The sequence below is a fragment of the Trachypithecus francoisi genome, unplaced genomic scaffold (genome assembly GCF_009764315.1).
Source record: "Trachypithecus francoisi isolate TF-2019V2 unplaced genomic scaffold, Tfra_2.0 Lachesis_group0, whole genome shotgun sequence".
NCBI lineage: Eukaryota > Metazoa > Chordata > Mammalia > Primates > Cercopithecidae > Trachypithecus > Trachypithecus francoisi.
Window position 1 is genome coordinate 133384675 of NW_022681453.1, and position 17201 is coordinate 133401875.

Sequence of the window (17201 nt, forward strand, 5' to 3'; positions counted from 1 at the left end):
CCTACCTCGGCCTCCCAAAGTGCTGGGATTATAGGCGTGAGTTGCTGCGCCCAGCTCCAGGCATACATCTTAATGTCACTGAAAGATCATGGGAAAGGGCTCTGATTGGTCTGGGAGCTTTGGACCTTTGGACCAGCTGTCTGCCCAGGGACACACATTTGGAATGGTACATTTTAGGTTAATTATCTCTACTCTTGGACTAATTGACCACGGGCAAAGGTTAAAGGAGGAAGATAATAGACATTAGTCCTGGGGGTGAGTATTCTACTGCATAGTATGCTCCCCAGAGTAGCAATGTCTGCATCACTAGGGAAATCGTTAGAAATGCAAATTATTGGACCCTACCCTGGATCTCCTGAATCAGAGACTCTGGAGGTGAGGCTCAGCAATCACCTCTACGTGTTTCAATGCACACTAAAGTTTGAGAGCCATTGCGTCACCATCATACAACAACTAAAACCAAATATCACGGTGGTTCAAAGAAACAATAATGTCTGGTCAGAAGATGAGGAAAGTCTTAAAAAAAGAGGAAGTCTTTGAGACAGGTTTTCAAGATTGGGTAGATGACCTGAAATGAATATTATTTCACAAACAATATTGTAATTGCAATAAAGAATTTTCAAAAATCCTTCACGCAGACAAATCAACTGTTTCTTTTTACCCATGGTTCTTTTCATTCTTGGTCAAACATATATATGTATTTGTAACTAACATAGATAACATTTTCTATTTTCCTTTTTTCACTTAACATTTTTCTGCATAATACTCCATGGTTTCCATTACATATACATTTTAACTATTTATAATGAATTTGAGGAAACTAATTAAAGAAGATTTTAAAAGTTATCTGTGGACCCACCACCCTAGCCCAATAATTATTATAATTTCCTTATCTTTTTCTTATGTAGATTATTTTTATAATTAGGATAACAGCAGACATATATTATACATATATACTTAACATTATAGTATAAGCAATCCTCTCCATTACTGAACGGTTTTCATGGCCATAAATTTCATTGTGTATAAGAAGTCAGCAAATAAACATCATGATTTATTTCACCAATCTCTTATTATTAATCATTTTGGTTGTTTCCAGTTTCTGCTGTGATAAATATCTTCAAGTATGAAGTGTCCTTTCCCACATTTTGAGTTATTTCTGTAGAATAGATTTCCAGAAGAGAAATTACAGGGTCACAGGATACACACTTTTTTATAGTTCTTGATACATTTTGCCAGATTTCTTCCAAAAGGTTTGTTTGTACCACTTTACATCGCCACCAGCAATGTGTGAGAGTGCCAGCTTTCCCATACCCTTGGCAGTTTTGGGTCTTTTAATTAAAAAAAAATTTCTTTTTGGCCAATTTAACAGGAAAAGAACTTACTTTCTTATAATTTGCATTTTTATTACTTTACCTAATATTACCTAATAAATTTTTTCCCCATATTTCTTCAAAGTTCTTAATAAACCCTTTTATGATTGCCAAGCGCTTTTATGGTTGAGATTTGATGAGTGAACATTACAGGTAGGGCAATCCAGTAAGAGACCACCAGGGCGGGCACGGTGGCTCACGCATGTAATCCCAGCACTTTGGGAGGCTGAGGCGGGAGGATCACGAGGTTGGGAGGAGATCAAGACCATCCTGGCTAACATGGTGAAACCCTGTCTCTAATAAAAATACAAAAAATTAGCTGGGCGTGGTGGCATGCACCTTTAGTCCCAGCTACTCAGCAGGCTGAGGCAGGAGAATCACTTGAACCCAGGAGAAGGAGGTTGCAGTGAACCGAGATCGCGCCACTGCACTCCAGCCTGGGCGACAGAGCAAGACTCCCTCTCAAAAAAATAAATAAATAAATAAATAAATAAAAGAGAGAGACCACCATGAGCAGCAAGCAGCACAGGGTCAGAAAAGTCCAAACACAGCCTGTGAGGAGCTGAACTCATTGTTTCCAGCAGCCTCCTCTTCCTGGGCCTCCCATCCTAGGGAATAGCACCCCTAGCCATCTAATAGTTCACACCCAGACCTGGGTGTCACTGTGGACACCTCCCTGCTTTTCATCACCTATATCCACCAAGCCTCCCCAGCTGCTCTTGAAGCTGTATCTCCATCTTTACTGCTACTACCTTAGTTCAGGCCATATCAGCTTTTCCCTAAACATTTGCACGCGCTTCCTGCTAGGTCTTGTTTTCCTCCAAATCATGCTTCACATTGCAGGCAGACCTATCTTTAAAAAACCTAATATGACTCAAGTTTTTTTTTTTTTTTAAACAACTTTCAACAGTTTTTAGGATGAAGTCCCCAAATTCCTTAATCCATTTTGCAAGCCCTCTATGATCTGAACCCTTCCCTACTCTTTTCTGAGTAGTGCAATCAGAAGGTTGTATATTTCTGTTTTCCCATGAACCATGTGGTGACTGTGCTCCCACACCTTTGGGGACTACAACCATGTTTTCAAAACGGCCGTCTAGGGCTGGGGTTAAATGATGAGAAGCATTACCCAATTACATGAGTGGCCATATTAAACTTCCCTGTATCCAGACCAACCACCTGGGTGGTGCTTTGCCCCAGAACTCTTTAAAGCAGCTGGTTAGTCTGTGAAATACTTGTTACTGGTACAAGATGGGGTGAATACAGGAATAGGAAGCAGGCATTTAGAAATGGTTATAGCAACTTGATAAAGAAGTTTTGTGTTTAATATCTAATCATAAAATGAATTTGTATTTTCTATCTTTTAAAATTTCATTTGTTGGCTGGGTGCAGTGGCTCACGTCTGTAATCCCAGCACTTTGGGAGGCCAAGGCAGGCAGATAACCTGAGGTCAGGAGTTTGAGACCAGCCTGGTCAACATGGTAAAACCTCATCTCTACTAAAAATACAAAAATTAGCCAGGTGTGGTGGTGTGCACCTGTAATTCCAGCTACTCAGGAGGCTGAGGCAGGAGAACAGCTTGAACCTGGGAGGCAGAGGTTGCAGTGAGTCGAGATTGCATCACTGAACTCTAGCCTGGCTGACAGAGTGAGACTCCATCTCAAAAAAATTTAATTAATTAAAAAATAAAAACAAATAAAATTTCATTTGTCTAATAATTAAAAAAATTTTCTAACATTTAATTTTGTGGGTACATAGCAGGTATATATATTTAGAGAGTATGTGAGATATTTTGATATAAGTGTGCAATACATAATAATCACATCATGGAAAATGGGGTATTAACCCCCTCAAATATTTATCCTTGTATTACAAACAATCCAATTATTCTCTTCTAGTTATTTTAAAATGTACAATTAAATGAGTATTGACTATAGTCACCCTGACGTGCTATGAAAGACTAGGTCTTATTCATTCTTTGTATTATTTGTTGCCCATTAACCATCCACCCCAACCCCTACTACCATTCTCAGCCTCTGGCAACCTTTGTTCTATTCTCTATCGCCATGAGTTCAGTTGTTTTGATTTTTAGGTCCCACACATTTGTGAGAACATGCCATGTTTGTCTTTCTGTACCTGTGTATAATAATTTGATTCTATTGTATTTTATCAAAGTATTGGTATACAATGCAATGAATTGGAAATTTTAACATAAAAGCTCTTTGACCACAGATAGTTTGACTTGAGTTCTCTTGAAAAAGTTCAGTCTGGAATATCTTCCCATAAGTTTATAAATGCACTTTCTGGAGTAAAAAGATGTTTGAATCCCCAGCTGAGAGTGTGCGCTTCAAAAATGGAAGAGAATCATAAAAAGAAATCACAACTTTAATTTATATCTTAACGGTTCATGATTTTCATGGAGTAACTGGTTAAAATAGAAATTTCTGGCTTCTGACCACGAAGTCCAGATGTAACAGTATGTACTTGATATACTGAACAGGACGGTAACTTGGAACATTTAAGAGGGGGAATTGGTTTCAAGCACTTCCTCATTTTCTTGGTCTGTAAAATGAAGAGGTGAGACCAAAAGAAAAAAACTTTCAGTGTTCTTTTCAGATCAGTATAAAACTGTGTATTTTTATAATTCTATAATTGACTATTAAGTTTAAACTTTTCTAATAAAGATATCTGCTGGTATATGACAAGGAATAACAACAGGTCTTCGAAAAAAGTAGATGGATAGTCATTATTATTAGTCATTGCTATTATTTTTTACTTTCTACAAATGCAACACATTTTTAGTGGATGGAACTGCCAAATACTGAATTATTTATCAGAGATTTGGTTTCTTTACCAGTAACTAGCTGTGTGACTGAGGATAGATGACTTCACTTGTTTGTGCCCTCTACTTTGGATGAGGAGATTAAATTCTGTTGCCAGCATCCCTAAAATGTCAAGGGGTGCTGGGGAGAAGGACGGAGGGCTACGTAGGTTGGGGACTTCTTGGGAGTTACCCCATCCTCAGCCAAAACAGCTTCTTTTTTGTGTTTAGAGATGGGTGATATGATTTGGCTCTGTGTCCCCACCCAAATCTCGTCTCAAATTGTAATCTCCAGGTGCTGAGGGAGGAACCTGTAATCCCCATGTGTTGAGGGAGGAAAGTGATTGGATCATGGGGGTGGTTCCCCCATGCTGTTCTCGTGATAGTGAGTGAGTTCTCACGAGATCTGATGGTTTCATAAGTGTTTGCAAGTTCCTCCTTTGTTCTTCTCTCTCCTACCATCATGTGAAAAGGTCTTTGCTTTCCCTTCACTTTCTGCCATGATTGTAAGTTTCCTGAGGTTTCCCCAGCTATGTGAAACTGTGAGTCAATTACACCTCTTTCCTTTATAAATTACCCTGTCTCAGATATTTCTTTACAGCAGTGTGAAAGCGGACTAATACGATGGACCTTTGACTCGATTCCCGTAAAAAGGTTGGGAAAACTCTTGGGCCATATGATTGCCAATGTCTTTGCTAGCCTTATGTTTGCCTATTGGCATTGTACCATTTAGTGGCAGATGCCTGAATTGCAGGTATATTGTCTAGGTTTGGGCGTTGAAAACTCAAACATATAGAAGACAGGCAAACTATGTAAGTGAATGAAGAGGGCTGGATATAAGCCCAACAGGGAGCAGTGGGGATGTGGTGAATTAGGAAGCACATGCCCTGTCTAAAGGGGACCTCAAAATTCAGCTCCTGCCCATTGTTGCCATGAGGAGATGTGAGCACTGCCTTAGGGGCCATGCATCCACTATGTATTCTCGGAGCTAAATGTGACTCATCTGCCCCCAAACTGTGGTTGACCTGAAATTCTTAGATTTTTTTTTTTAAGCTAAGTAACTAACACACATGATAGCAGGCTAGTAGGCCTAATCGTCTTTCCAATTGCTTAGCATGGTATTTGGTGCATGGTAAACAGACTATGGATGTTAGCTCTCATTATTATCATCATCATCATTATTACCTAATAATGATGTAGCAGACTTGGATCTGCTAATAATTGCAATGGAATTGTAAGATAATTATACAATTTTGTGCTATTCAAATTTAATTCCCTTAAAAGCCATATCATAAAACTGGAACATTTTGGAGAATTACTGACAACAGGAGAAAAGAAATAAATGAAGCCTCATTGTGAACTTGAGTCCTAGCCAAGGTAGGTCCTCTGCTGCTCTGCCAAGTGTGACCCTTCAGACTCACTGTGGTTCACAATGAAAAATGTGTGGGTGTCCAGCACTATCGCACACTTCGGTGTGCTTGCTCTGTGTCTGACAGTCAGACCTACTCCAGTGATAATAAAACAACACAGTCACACTGAATGTGAAGGTGTCTGAATATTTGGCGTCTTTCTCACCCACATGATTATTGCAACTTTAAAAGAAGTTAGAAAATCTACAGAATAAGGTCTCTTTTCTTACTTTTTTCTAAAAATGTTTTATCTTGTCTTAATGCCAGATAAACTTGCTTACTTATATGCAATGTAAATGCCCAGAGACTGATTTCAGATACTACTGTGAAATCCTGTCTGAGAATTGACTCTACCTTTAAAGAAGGCTGTAAAACAAAACATAAGAGGAAAATTTAAAAATGCTCTCTCAGTTCCACCAGCCTAACAAAAGCATGATCATTTCTCTGCATTCTCTCTCATACATGCTTTTACATTAAATAAACTAAATAAATCCTGACTTTACTGAACTTGTTAGAGGCTGGTAAAGGGGTGGGTGGTTACAAAAATGAGTTTTCTTATTTTCTCATAGTTTCATAGTTCTCATAGTTTTTACTCTCTAGGGGGTAGGGAGACACTGAGAGGTAAAGGAGAATCTTAAAATGGAATAAAGAGAGCAGAGGATGACAAGTGGGGGTGTCTAGGAAGAAGGAAGCATGAAGGGGAAGGCCTGATTAATACAGACTGTGGAATTCTCCAGCCTTGAGGTTCCAAAACCCCTTTGAAACCTGTTCTCACCGAGGGTTTCTTTTTTAAAGCAGATTTTTTTTTTTTTTTTTTTTTACTTCTTTTCTTTTAACTTTTATTTTAGGTTCAGGGGTACATGTGCAGGTGTGTTATGTAGGTAAATTTATGTCACAGGGGTTTGTTGTACAGATCATTTCACCACCCAGGAACTAAGATTAGTACCCAATAGTTATTTTTCTCTGTTCCTCTACCTCCTCCCAACCTTCACCCTCAAAGAGGCCCTAGTGTGTGTTGTTCCCCTCTATGTGTCCATGTGTTCTCATTATTTAGCTCCCACTTATAAGTGACAACATGCGGTATTTGGTTTTCTGTTCCTGCGTTAGTTTGCTAAGGATAACGGCCTTCAGCTCCATACATGTTCCTGCAAAGGACACGATGTTGTGCTTTTTATGGCTGCGTAGTATTCCATGGTGTATATGTACCACAATTTTCTTTGCCTAATCGGTCATTAATTGGCATTTAGGCTGATTCCATGTCTTTGCTATCGTGAATACTGCTGCGAACATTCACGTGCGTGTGTCTTTATGGCCGAATAATTTATATTCCTTTGGGTATATATCCAATAATGAGATTGCTGGATCGAATAGTAGTTCTGTTTTTAGCTCTTTGAATAATTGTCACACTGCTTTCCACAACGGTTGAGCTAATTTACACTCCTACCGACAGTGTGTAAGTGTTCTCTTTTCTTCACAATCTTGCTAGCATCTGTTATTTTCTGACTTTCAAATAATTTGCTAAGGACTTCTAATGCTGGAGACCCTACTAGATCTGAGGGCTTGAGTTATATGTGTACACATTTCTGTTTTCCTTTGATGAAGTTTTATGTTAAGAAGCAGAACATTTCTTGTGTTGCTACAGAGAGCCCTCATAACTATTTTTCGTAATCTACCGAAATGTTTTCCTTGTGTTAGGTATGTATGTTAGATCCAGTTTATCACAAATATAAATAACACTGTGACCAATATCTTTATACATACAGTTTGTTTTCTTCATTACAGTTATTTCTTTAGGATAAATTCTGTGAATTTGGGAATGTTGAGTTTAAAGAGATTATTATTGTGACTCATGTCATATTGACCAATTGTCTTCCTACAGGTTGTACGAATTCACATTGCTACCAGATTAAGTGGGAGTTTCAGTTTTCCTGCAGACTTCTGAGAACTGGACTTTATAGATTTTTGTTTTCATTGTTTTAATTTTTGTTTTAATCTTGGAAGGTTAATAGAGCAGAAGATCTTTAAAAACTGCTTGTCGATTATTATTATTACTACTTTTTTTTTTTTTTTTGAGACAGGGTCTTGCTCTGTTGCCCAGGCTGGAGTTCAGTGGTGTGATCTTGGCTCACTGCAACCTCTGTCTCCTGGGTTCAAGTAATTCTCCTGCCTCAGCCTTCTGAGTAGCTGGGATTACAGGTGCCCACCGCCATGCCTGGCTGATTTTTGTATTTTTAGTGGAGACAGGGTTTCACCATGTTGTCCAGGCTGGTCTTGAACTCCTGGCCTCAGGTCATCCGCCTGCATTGGCCTCCCAAAGTGCTGGGATTACAGGCATGAGTCACTGTGCCTGGCCTGATTATGATTATTTTTTAATAGAGACAGAGTCTGCCTTGCCCAGGTTGCAGTGCAGTTGTGCCATCATTGACTCACACTTGCAGTCTCAACCTCCCAGTCTCAAGCAATCCTCCTGACTCAGCCTCCCAAGTTGCTGGGACCGCAAGCTAATGCCACCACAAATAAAAGATAAATTTGATGAATATATAGAAATATATCAACCTAAATTTTTTATTTTTATTTTTTAATTTTTGTAGAGACAGGATCTTGTCATGTTGCCCAGGCTGGTCTCAAACTCCTAGGCACAAGCAATTCTCCTGCCTTGGCCTCCCAAAATGTTGGGATTACAGATGTGAGCCATCGCACCCAGCTTTGTTTATTATTTTTATTTTTTCTTGTGTTGATTGCCTACTTATGTCTTTCACCATTTTGTCTCATGGGATTGAGGTAATGCTCTCGTATATATATTTACCTACTTTTATATGGTATAAGTAGTAACTTTTTGACAATTAAAAATTAGCTATACTGGTCAGGTGTTTCTCCTTTTAAATCTCGGTTTAGTTAGGTTTGTGCTAATCTGACCCAGGCTGCCATGTACTTTGTTCATATCTCACTATGCTACTCATAAGGTTGTGCTGTAATTACTGGTTTATTTGTCTTCTCCTATGGAGCTATGAGCTCGTTTCTATATACCCAGCATCTTCCACAGGGTCTGGTACATAATATTTGCTCAAAATTGCTTGTTGAGGTTTTAGAGGAAAAAAAAACACACATTTGAGCAAAAGAATGAAACGAAGGAGTATGCTGCAGTGATACCACCATTTTCAATTTTAAGAACTAGAGGGAGACATGATTTTTCTTCCTTCAACCAGGAAGCCATAGGAAAACCTCTGGCTGACCCTGTAGGGAAGTTGGAGAGCAGGACTTCCTCTCTCCCCTGGGGCCTCACCCAGGACTCCGAGGCCTTACTTGGAGAGCCCCTGGGGGTCTGGGTGGGTAGTTACTTTCCTTTGGCACCACTTTCTGGGCAAAAGCTTCCAGTGTTTGGATTTTATTAGCCAATAAAATTAGGGGGAAAATGCTGGAAAAAAATCACAGCACACTGTTTTACTCCTGTGAATGAATAACATAACTGGCAACTACACTGTTAATGTCTAAATGGATTTTCTGTGCTCCAAGCCAAAACACATTTCATAAAGTTACACAGAGATGGATAGTATCCCAGTTAATAAAAAGAGTTGTGCGTGAAGGATACATGCTCCAACAAAAGGGGCACTGATTGGTGCTAGGTTGCTGGAAGTTTTGCATTTAGCTGTGATTTTATTTTATTTTATTTTATTTATTTTTTGAGATGGAGTCTCACTCTGTCACCAGGCTGGAATGCAAATGGTGTAATCTTGGCTCACTACAACCTCTGCCTTCCGGGTTCAAGCGATTCTCCTGCCTCAGCCTCCCCAGTAGCTGGGACTATAGGCGTGGGCCACCATGCCCAGCTAATTTTTGTATTTTTAGTAGAGTCAGGGTTTTTACCATGTTGGCCAGGATGGTCTCGATCTCTTGACCTCATGATCCTCCCGCCTTGGCCTCCCAAAGTGCTGGGATTACAGGCATGAGCCACCATGCCTGGCCAATTTTATTTTTAAAAAGTAAATGTTCTATTAAATAGTTGAACTTAAACATTATTACCAAATCCTAACTTTAAAAAGTATATTTATTGAGCAAGAGTTTGGAGATACAAACATGTAGGTGGAACTTTAGGAGTTATCTTGGATAATTTCCAACATTGTATTATTGACCACTTGAAATTCGCTTGAAATTGCAGCCACCTCTTCCAACAGGGCTATTTGTAACAATGGCTAGGAAATATGTGGTGCAGGACACAACCTGCTTGGACAAAGTAGATAGCATCCTACATATATTTAATATATATAGGCCGGATGCAGTGCCTCACACCTCTAATCCCAGCACTTTGGGAGGCCGAGGCAGGTGGATCACGAGGTCGGGAGTTTGAGACCAGCCTGATCAACATAGTGAAACCCCGTCTCTACTAAAAATGCAAAAAATTAGCTGGGCATGGTGGCACGTGCCTGTAATCCCAGCTACTTGGGAGACTGAGGCAAGAGAATCGCTTGAACCTGGGAGGCAGAGGTTGCGGAGAACCGAGATCTTGCCACTGCACTCCAGCCTGAGTGACAGAGCCAGACTTGGTCTCAAAAAATATATATATATTTAAATGTATATTATTAAATATATATCAAATCATTAAATTAAACATTAATAATCAAATATATATTTATTTAAATATATAAAATTTAATATATTTATATATAATATATATATTTATATATTTATATTTAACTTAAAAATATTTAAGTTTAGGCCACCTCGCCTGGCCTAAAATTTGATATTTAGATGAGATTTTGAACTTGGAGTTGATAGTGGAATGGCTTAAAATTTTGGGATCAGGCGGCCAGGCGCGGTGGCTCACGCCTGTAATGCCAGCACTTTGGGAGGCCAAGGTGGGCGGATCACGAGGTCAGGAGATCGAGACCATCCTAGCTAATACGGTGAAACGCTGTCTCTACTAAAAATACAAAAAATTAGCCGGGCATAGTGGCGGGCACCTGTAGTCCCAGCTACTTGGGAGGCTGAGTCAGGAGAATGGCGTAAGTAAACCCGGGAAGCGGAGCTTGCAGTGAGCCTAGATTGCACCGCTGCACTCCAGCCTGGGCGACAGAGTGAGACTCCATCTCAAAAAACATTTGGGATCAGGTGAATGTATTTTTGCATGAGATGAACATGAATTTTGTGGTGCCCTGGGGCAGACTATACCAGGTTAGTGAGTGTTCCCCCACACAAATTCGTGTCCTTTCTGGAACCTTGGAATGTGATTTATTTGGAAATAGGGTAGTTGTAGCTACAGCTAAGATGTAAGTTAATATGAGGTCATATTGGAGTAGTGTTGGCCTTAATCCAATATGACCAGCGTCCTTATAAGAAGAGGAGAATGACCAGGTGCAGTGGCTCATCCCTGTAATCCCAACACTTTGGGAGGATGAGGTGGGTGGATCATCTGAGGTCAGGAGTTTGAGACCAGCCTAGCCAACATGGTGAAACCATATCTCTAGTAAAAATACAAAAAAATTAGCCAGGCGTGGTGAAATATGCCTGTAATTCCAGCTACTCAGGAGGCTGAGGCAGGAGAATTGCTTGACCCTGGGAGGCAGAGGTTGCAGTGGGCCAAGATCGGGCCACTGCACTACAGCCTGGGCAACAGAGTGAGACTCCGTCTCAAAAAAAAAAAAAAAAAAGAAGAGGAGAAGGCAAACAGAGAGAGATACCCTACCCAGGGAGAAGGCTATGTGACAACAAAGCAGAGACTGGAGTGATGTGTCTACAAGCCAAGGAACACCAAGAATTGCTGGCAACACCAGGAGCCAGGAGAAAAGCATGAAACAGATCCTCCCCTAGAGCCTTCAAAGAGAGCATGGCCCTGTGACACCTTGACTTTGGACTTCAAACTAGGAGACAATAAATTTCTGTTGTTTCAAACCATGCAGTTTGTGGTGCTTTGTTTTGCAGCCTTAGGAGATGAATACAACTTGTATATGTGCCATTATATTGATATGTATATTATAAAGCATATACCGAAATTGATATTGAAAAATGCATAAAGATAAATAAACCAATATTTGAAAATTTTTTATCTTGTTTATCTATAGTATATGAAAGAGTTTTGAGAGCAATAATCTTGAATATATGCTATTTTAAAATAAACTTTAAATTTTGGAATAATTTTATATTTCTAGAAAAGCTGTAAAGATAGTGCAGAGAATTCTCCTGCGCCTTTCCTTGTGGCGTGTGCATGGCGGGGGTGTGGCAACCAGATGGTGCTTCCCAGATCGATAGCATCTGTGATACCCAGGAGAAAGTATTGACCTACTCTCAACATCAAAGCCCAGCTTTACTTCCACCATCTTCCTGCCTCAGTTTCCTCATCTGGAAACAGGGATGAAATTGTTGTGAAGATGAGTAGATCCTGCTCTCTCCTATGCTAACTAAACGACCCTGTTTCAGGTACAGTTTCCTCCTCTGTAAAGTAGAGAGAGTCATACCTTCCTCACAAGGGTGTAAGAAGAGGGGTAGTTGTTCAGCTCTAGGCCACTGGTCGTCTGATCTTCCCTTTCTTTATTTCTCACCCCATGTTTTCCAGGTTTCTCCTTAGCTCTGTTCTTGTTTGTGACTGTAAAAATGCCAAAAGACAGATCAAATATCCACACGGTATGTTCAGATGCACCATGAAAATTTGCTCTAAATACACAGCTCACAACATGTGCATTTGTGTGACCTTGTCTCTGTGTGTGTGCGTGTTAGAGAGAGAGAGAAAAAGAGAGAGAGAGAGAGAGAGAGAGAGAGAGAGAAAGAGAGAGAGATTGGTGACCCCTTATAGACCTTCCAGTCTTGAGATTCTTTGTATCAAGATAGGCAGAATCTAGGCTTGATGCTTTTTATGCTGGAAGTTGTCTTCAGTTCTGTAGTCCTCTGGAAAATTCCAGGAGGAGGCTTCTTCAGTACATATGTCTGAGAAACGCTGATTTGTTCTAAAACGAGCAAGTGTGTGGGTTGCTACGCACTGCTCCTCAGCACACTCCCCTCGCCCCCACTTCTGCCAGCACCAGCCTTGCCTTCAGCTGAGGAACCTCTGCAACCATGGCTCCTTTCTCTCCAGACTCCCTGGGCGGGGGGGAGGGGACACGCCCCACGGTCTGGTCCTCAGCCCTTTTCTCCTCTTGTTGCATGATGACAAAGATCCCAGAACACCCGTTTTAGAGTCAGCTGTTCTTAGATCATTTTGTCAATGTGTCTCAGTCCTGGCTACATTCTGGAATCTCCTGGGGGAGCTTTTAACACATACAGATTTCTGGGTTCCACCCTTAGAGATTTTCATGTAATTGGCCTGGGGAGAGGCCCAGGCATTGGTATGTTTTTAAAGCTCCCCTGGTGATCTAAAGTTCCACCATGATTAAGAACAATTTCCTCAGTCTAGGATTTTGCAGACCACCTCTTATAGAAAGCAGGGGTGTCTCTTTTGTTCACCACTGTTTCCCCTAGCAATGCAAATATTTGTTGAATGAATGATCAGACTCACTCCTCAAAGCCCTGGGGAGTCCCTGACTCTCATGCAGGGCTGGGGAGAAGAGGGGGCCAATTTTCTGGTCTCTAGGCCCCCATTCCTACTTTTACAGGAGCACCTCAGTTTTATTTGTTAATTTTCAAGAAAGTGTCCAGGTAAGATAAGGAAACCCCTCACTACTGATAGAGTGTGGTGGTTCTACACAAGAGAACAGGGGCCATGTCTCCTGATGCAGCAGAATGGCCTGAAGAACAAGGATTCCTGTAATAAAATTTCAACACATGATCATTCATGAGTAAAGTTATGTAGCTTAAGATTAATTTCATTATACAATTATAGAGTTCAATATGTTACAGCCATTTTTCATAATAGCCTTTTTTTTTTTTAGCATGGTTTCAGATTTGCAGAATAGTTGAGATGACAGTACAGAGTTTCCATATACCCTGCACCCAGTTTTTCCCTACTACTACCACCTTATATTAGTTTGTTACAGTTAAAGAACCAAGATGGATACATTATCATTAACTAAAGTTCATACTCTGTTCAGATTTCCTTACTTTTTGCCCAATGTTCTTTTTCTGTCTCAGGCTCTCATCCAAAATATCACATTATATTTGTAGTTGACATTTATCCTTAAGCTCTTCTTAATTATGGTAATCTCTCAGACTTTCTTTTTTTTTATGACGACCAGTTTTGAGGAGTACTGGTCAAGTTTTGAAGAATGTCCCTGTATTGGAATTTGCTTTTCTCATGGTTTAACTGGGTTTGTGGATTTTTGGGAGGAAGTCTGCAGCGGTAAAGTGCCATTTTCTTAGCATCATGTCAATCTATTAATATAGTTTGTCACCGTTAATGTTGACCTTGATCTGCTGGCTGAGGTAACGTTTGTCAGGTTTCTTCATGGTAAAGCTACTTTTCCCATCTCCCCTTGACCTAACTGTGCCCTTTAGAATGAAGTTACTGTGCACAGCCCACACTTACGGAGTGGGGAGTTACATAACCCTCCTCGAGTGGGCAGCATCTGTGTACATTATTTGAAATTCTTCTCCATGGAAGATCCTTCCTTCCTTCCTTCCTTCCTTCTTCTTCCTTCCTTCTTTCCTCCTTCCTTCCTTCCTTCCTTCTTTCCTCCTTCTTTTCTCCCTTCCTTCCTTCCTTCCATCATTTATGTCAGTGTGAACTCTGGATATTTATTTTATATTTTGGTTTGCAATCCAATACAGGAATACCTCAAAGATATTGTGAATTCAGTTCCAGACCACTGCAATAAAATAAATATCACAATAAAGCAAGTCACATAATTTTTTTTGGTTTCCTGGAGTGTATAAAGTTATGTTTACACTATACACGTTTATAGTCTAATAGGTGTGCAATACCATTAGGTCTAAAAAATGCACATATTTTAATTAAAATTACTTTGTTGCTAAAAATGTCAGTGATCACCCAAGTCTTCAGTAAGTCATAATATTTGTGCCGGTGGAGGGTCTTACCTTGATATTGACGACTGTGATTAGTCAAAGGTGGTGGTTGCTGCAGGTTGAGGAAGCTGTGGAGATCTTGGGTCACTGCAGCTTCAACCTTCTGGGCTCAGATGATCCTCCCACTTCCGCCTCCCAAGTAACTGAGACTCCAGGCATGCGCCACCATGCCTGGCTAATTTTTTGTATTTTTAATAGAGATGGGGTTTCATAATGTTGCCCAGGCTGGTCTTGAACTCCTGGAATTAAGAAATCCACCCACTTCAGCCTCTCAAAGTGCTGGGATTACAGGCACGAACCACCACTTTCTTTTCTTTTCTTTTTATTATTATATTTTAATTTCTAGGGTACATGTGCATAATGTGCAGGTTTGTTACATATGTATACTTGTGCCATGTTGGTGTGCTGCACCCATCAACTCATCAGCACCCATCAACTCATCATTTACATCAGGTATAACTCCCAATGCAATCCCTCCCCCCTCCCCACTCCCCATAATAGGCCCCGGTGTGTGATGTTCCCCTTCTCAAGTCCAAGTGATCTCATTGTTCAGTTCCCACCTATGAGTGAGAACATGCGGTGTTTGGTTTTCTGTTCTTGCAATAGTTTGCTGAGAATGATGGCTTCCAGCTGCATCCATGTCCCTACAAAGGACAAGAACTCATCCTTTTTTATGGCTGCATAGTATTGCATGGTGTATATGTGCCACATTTTCTTAATCCAGTCTGTCACTGATGGACATTTGGGCTGATTTCGAGTCTTTGCTATTGTGAATAGTGCCGCAATGAACATACTTGTGCATGTGTCTTTATAGCAGCATGATTTATAATCCTTTGGGTATATACCCAGTAATGGGATGGTTGGGTCTTATGGTACTTCTAGTTCTAGATCCTTGAGGAATCGCCATACTGTTTTCATTAATGGTTGAACTAGTCTACAATCCCACCAACAGTGTAAAAGTGTGCCTATTTCTCCACATCCTCTCCAGCACCTGTTGTTTCCTGACTTTTTAATGATTGCCATTCTAACTGGTGTGAGATGGTATCTCATTGTGGTTTTGATTTGCATTTCTCTGATGGCCAGTGAGGATGAGCATTTTTTCACGTGTCTGTTGGCTGTATGCATGTCTTCTTTCGAGAAATGTCTGTTTGTATCCTTTGCCCACTTTTTGATGGGGTTGTTTGTTTTTTTCTTGTAAATTTGTTTGAGTTCTTTGTAGGTTCTGGATATTAGCCCTTTGTCAGATGAGTAGTTTGCAAAAATTTTCTCCCATTCTGTAGGTTGCCTGTTCACTCTGATGGTAGTTTCTTTTGCTGTGCAGAAGCTCTTTAGTTTAATTAGATCCCATTTGTCAATTTTGGCTTTTGTTGCCATTGCTTTTGGTGTTTTAGACATGAAGTCCTTTCCCATGCCTATGTCCTGAATAGTATTACCTAGGTTTTCTTCTAGGGTTTTTATGGTATTAGGTCTAACATTTAAGTCTCTGATCCATCTTGAATTAATTTTCTTATAAGGAGTAAGGAAAGGATCCAGTTTCAGCTTTCTACTTATGGCTAGCCAATTTTCCCAGCACCATTTATTAAATAGGGAATCCTTTCCCATTTCTTGTTTTTCTCAGGTTTGTCAAAGACCAGATGGCTGTAGGTGTGTGGTATTATTTCTGAGGACTCTGTTCTGTTCCATCGGTCTATATCTCTGTTTTGGTACCAGTACCATGCTGTTTTGGTTACTGTAGCCTTGTAGTATAGTTTGAAGTCAGGTAGCGTGATGCCTCTAGCTTTGTTCTTTTGACTTAGGATTGTCTTGGCAATGCGGGCTCTTTTTTCATTCCATATGAACTTTAAAGCAGTTTTGATTGAGTTTCTTAGTCCTGAGTTCTAGTTTGATTGCACTGTGGTCTGATAGACAGTTTGTTATAATTTCTGTTCTTATACATTTGCTGAGGAGTACTTTACTTCCAATTATGTGGTCAATTTTGGAATAAGTGCGATGTGGTGCTGAGAAGAATGTATGTTCTGTTGATTTGGGGTGGAGAGTTCTGTAGATGTCTATTAGGTCTGCTTGGTGCAGAGCTGAATTCAATTCCTGGATATCCTTGTTAACTTTCTGTCTCGTTGATCTGTCTAATGTTGACAGTGGGGTGTTGAAGTCTCCCATTATTGTTGTATGGGAGTCTAAGTCTCTTTTTAAGTCTCTAAGGACTTGCTTTATGAATCTGGGTGCTCCTGTATTGGGCACATATATGTTTAGGATACTTAGCTCTTCCTGTTGAATTGATCCCTTTACCATTATGTAATGGCCTTCTTTGTCTCTTTTGATCTTTGATAGTTTAAAGTCTGTTTTATCAGAGACTAGTATTGCAACCCCTGCTTTTTTTTGTTCTCCATTTGCTTGGTAGATCTTCCTCCATCCCTTTATTTTGAGCCTATGTGTGTCTCTGTATGTGAGATGGGTCTCCTGAATACAGCAAACTGATGGGTCTTGACTCTTTATCCAGTTTGCCAGTCTGTGTCTTTTAATTGGCCCATTTAGTCCATTGACATTTAAGGTTAATATTGTTATGTGTGAACTTGATCCTGTCATTATGATATTAACTGGTTATTTTGCTTGTTAGTTGATGCAGTTTCTTCCTAGCATCGATGGTCTTTACATTTT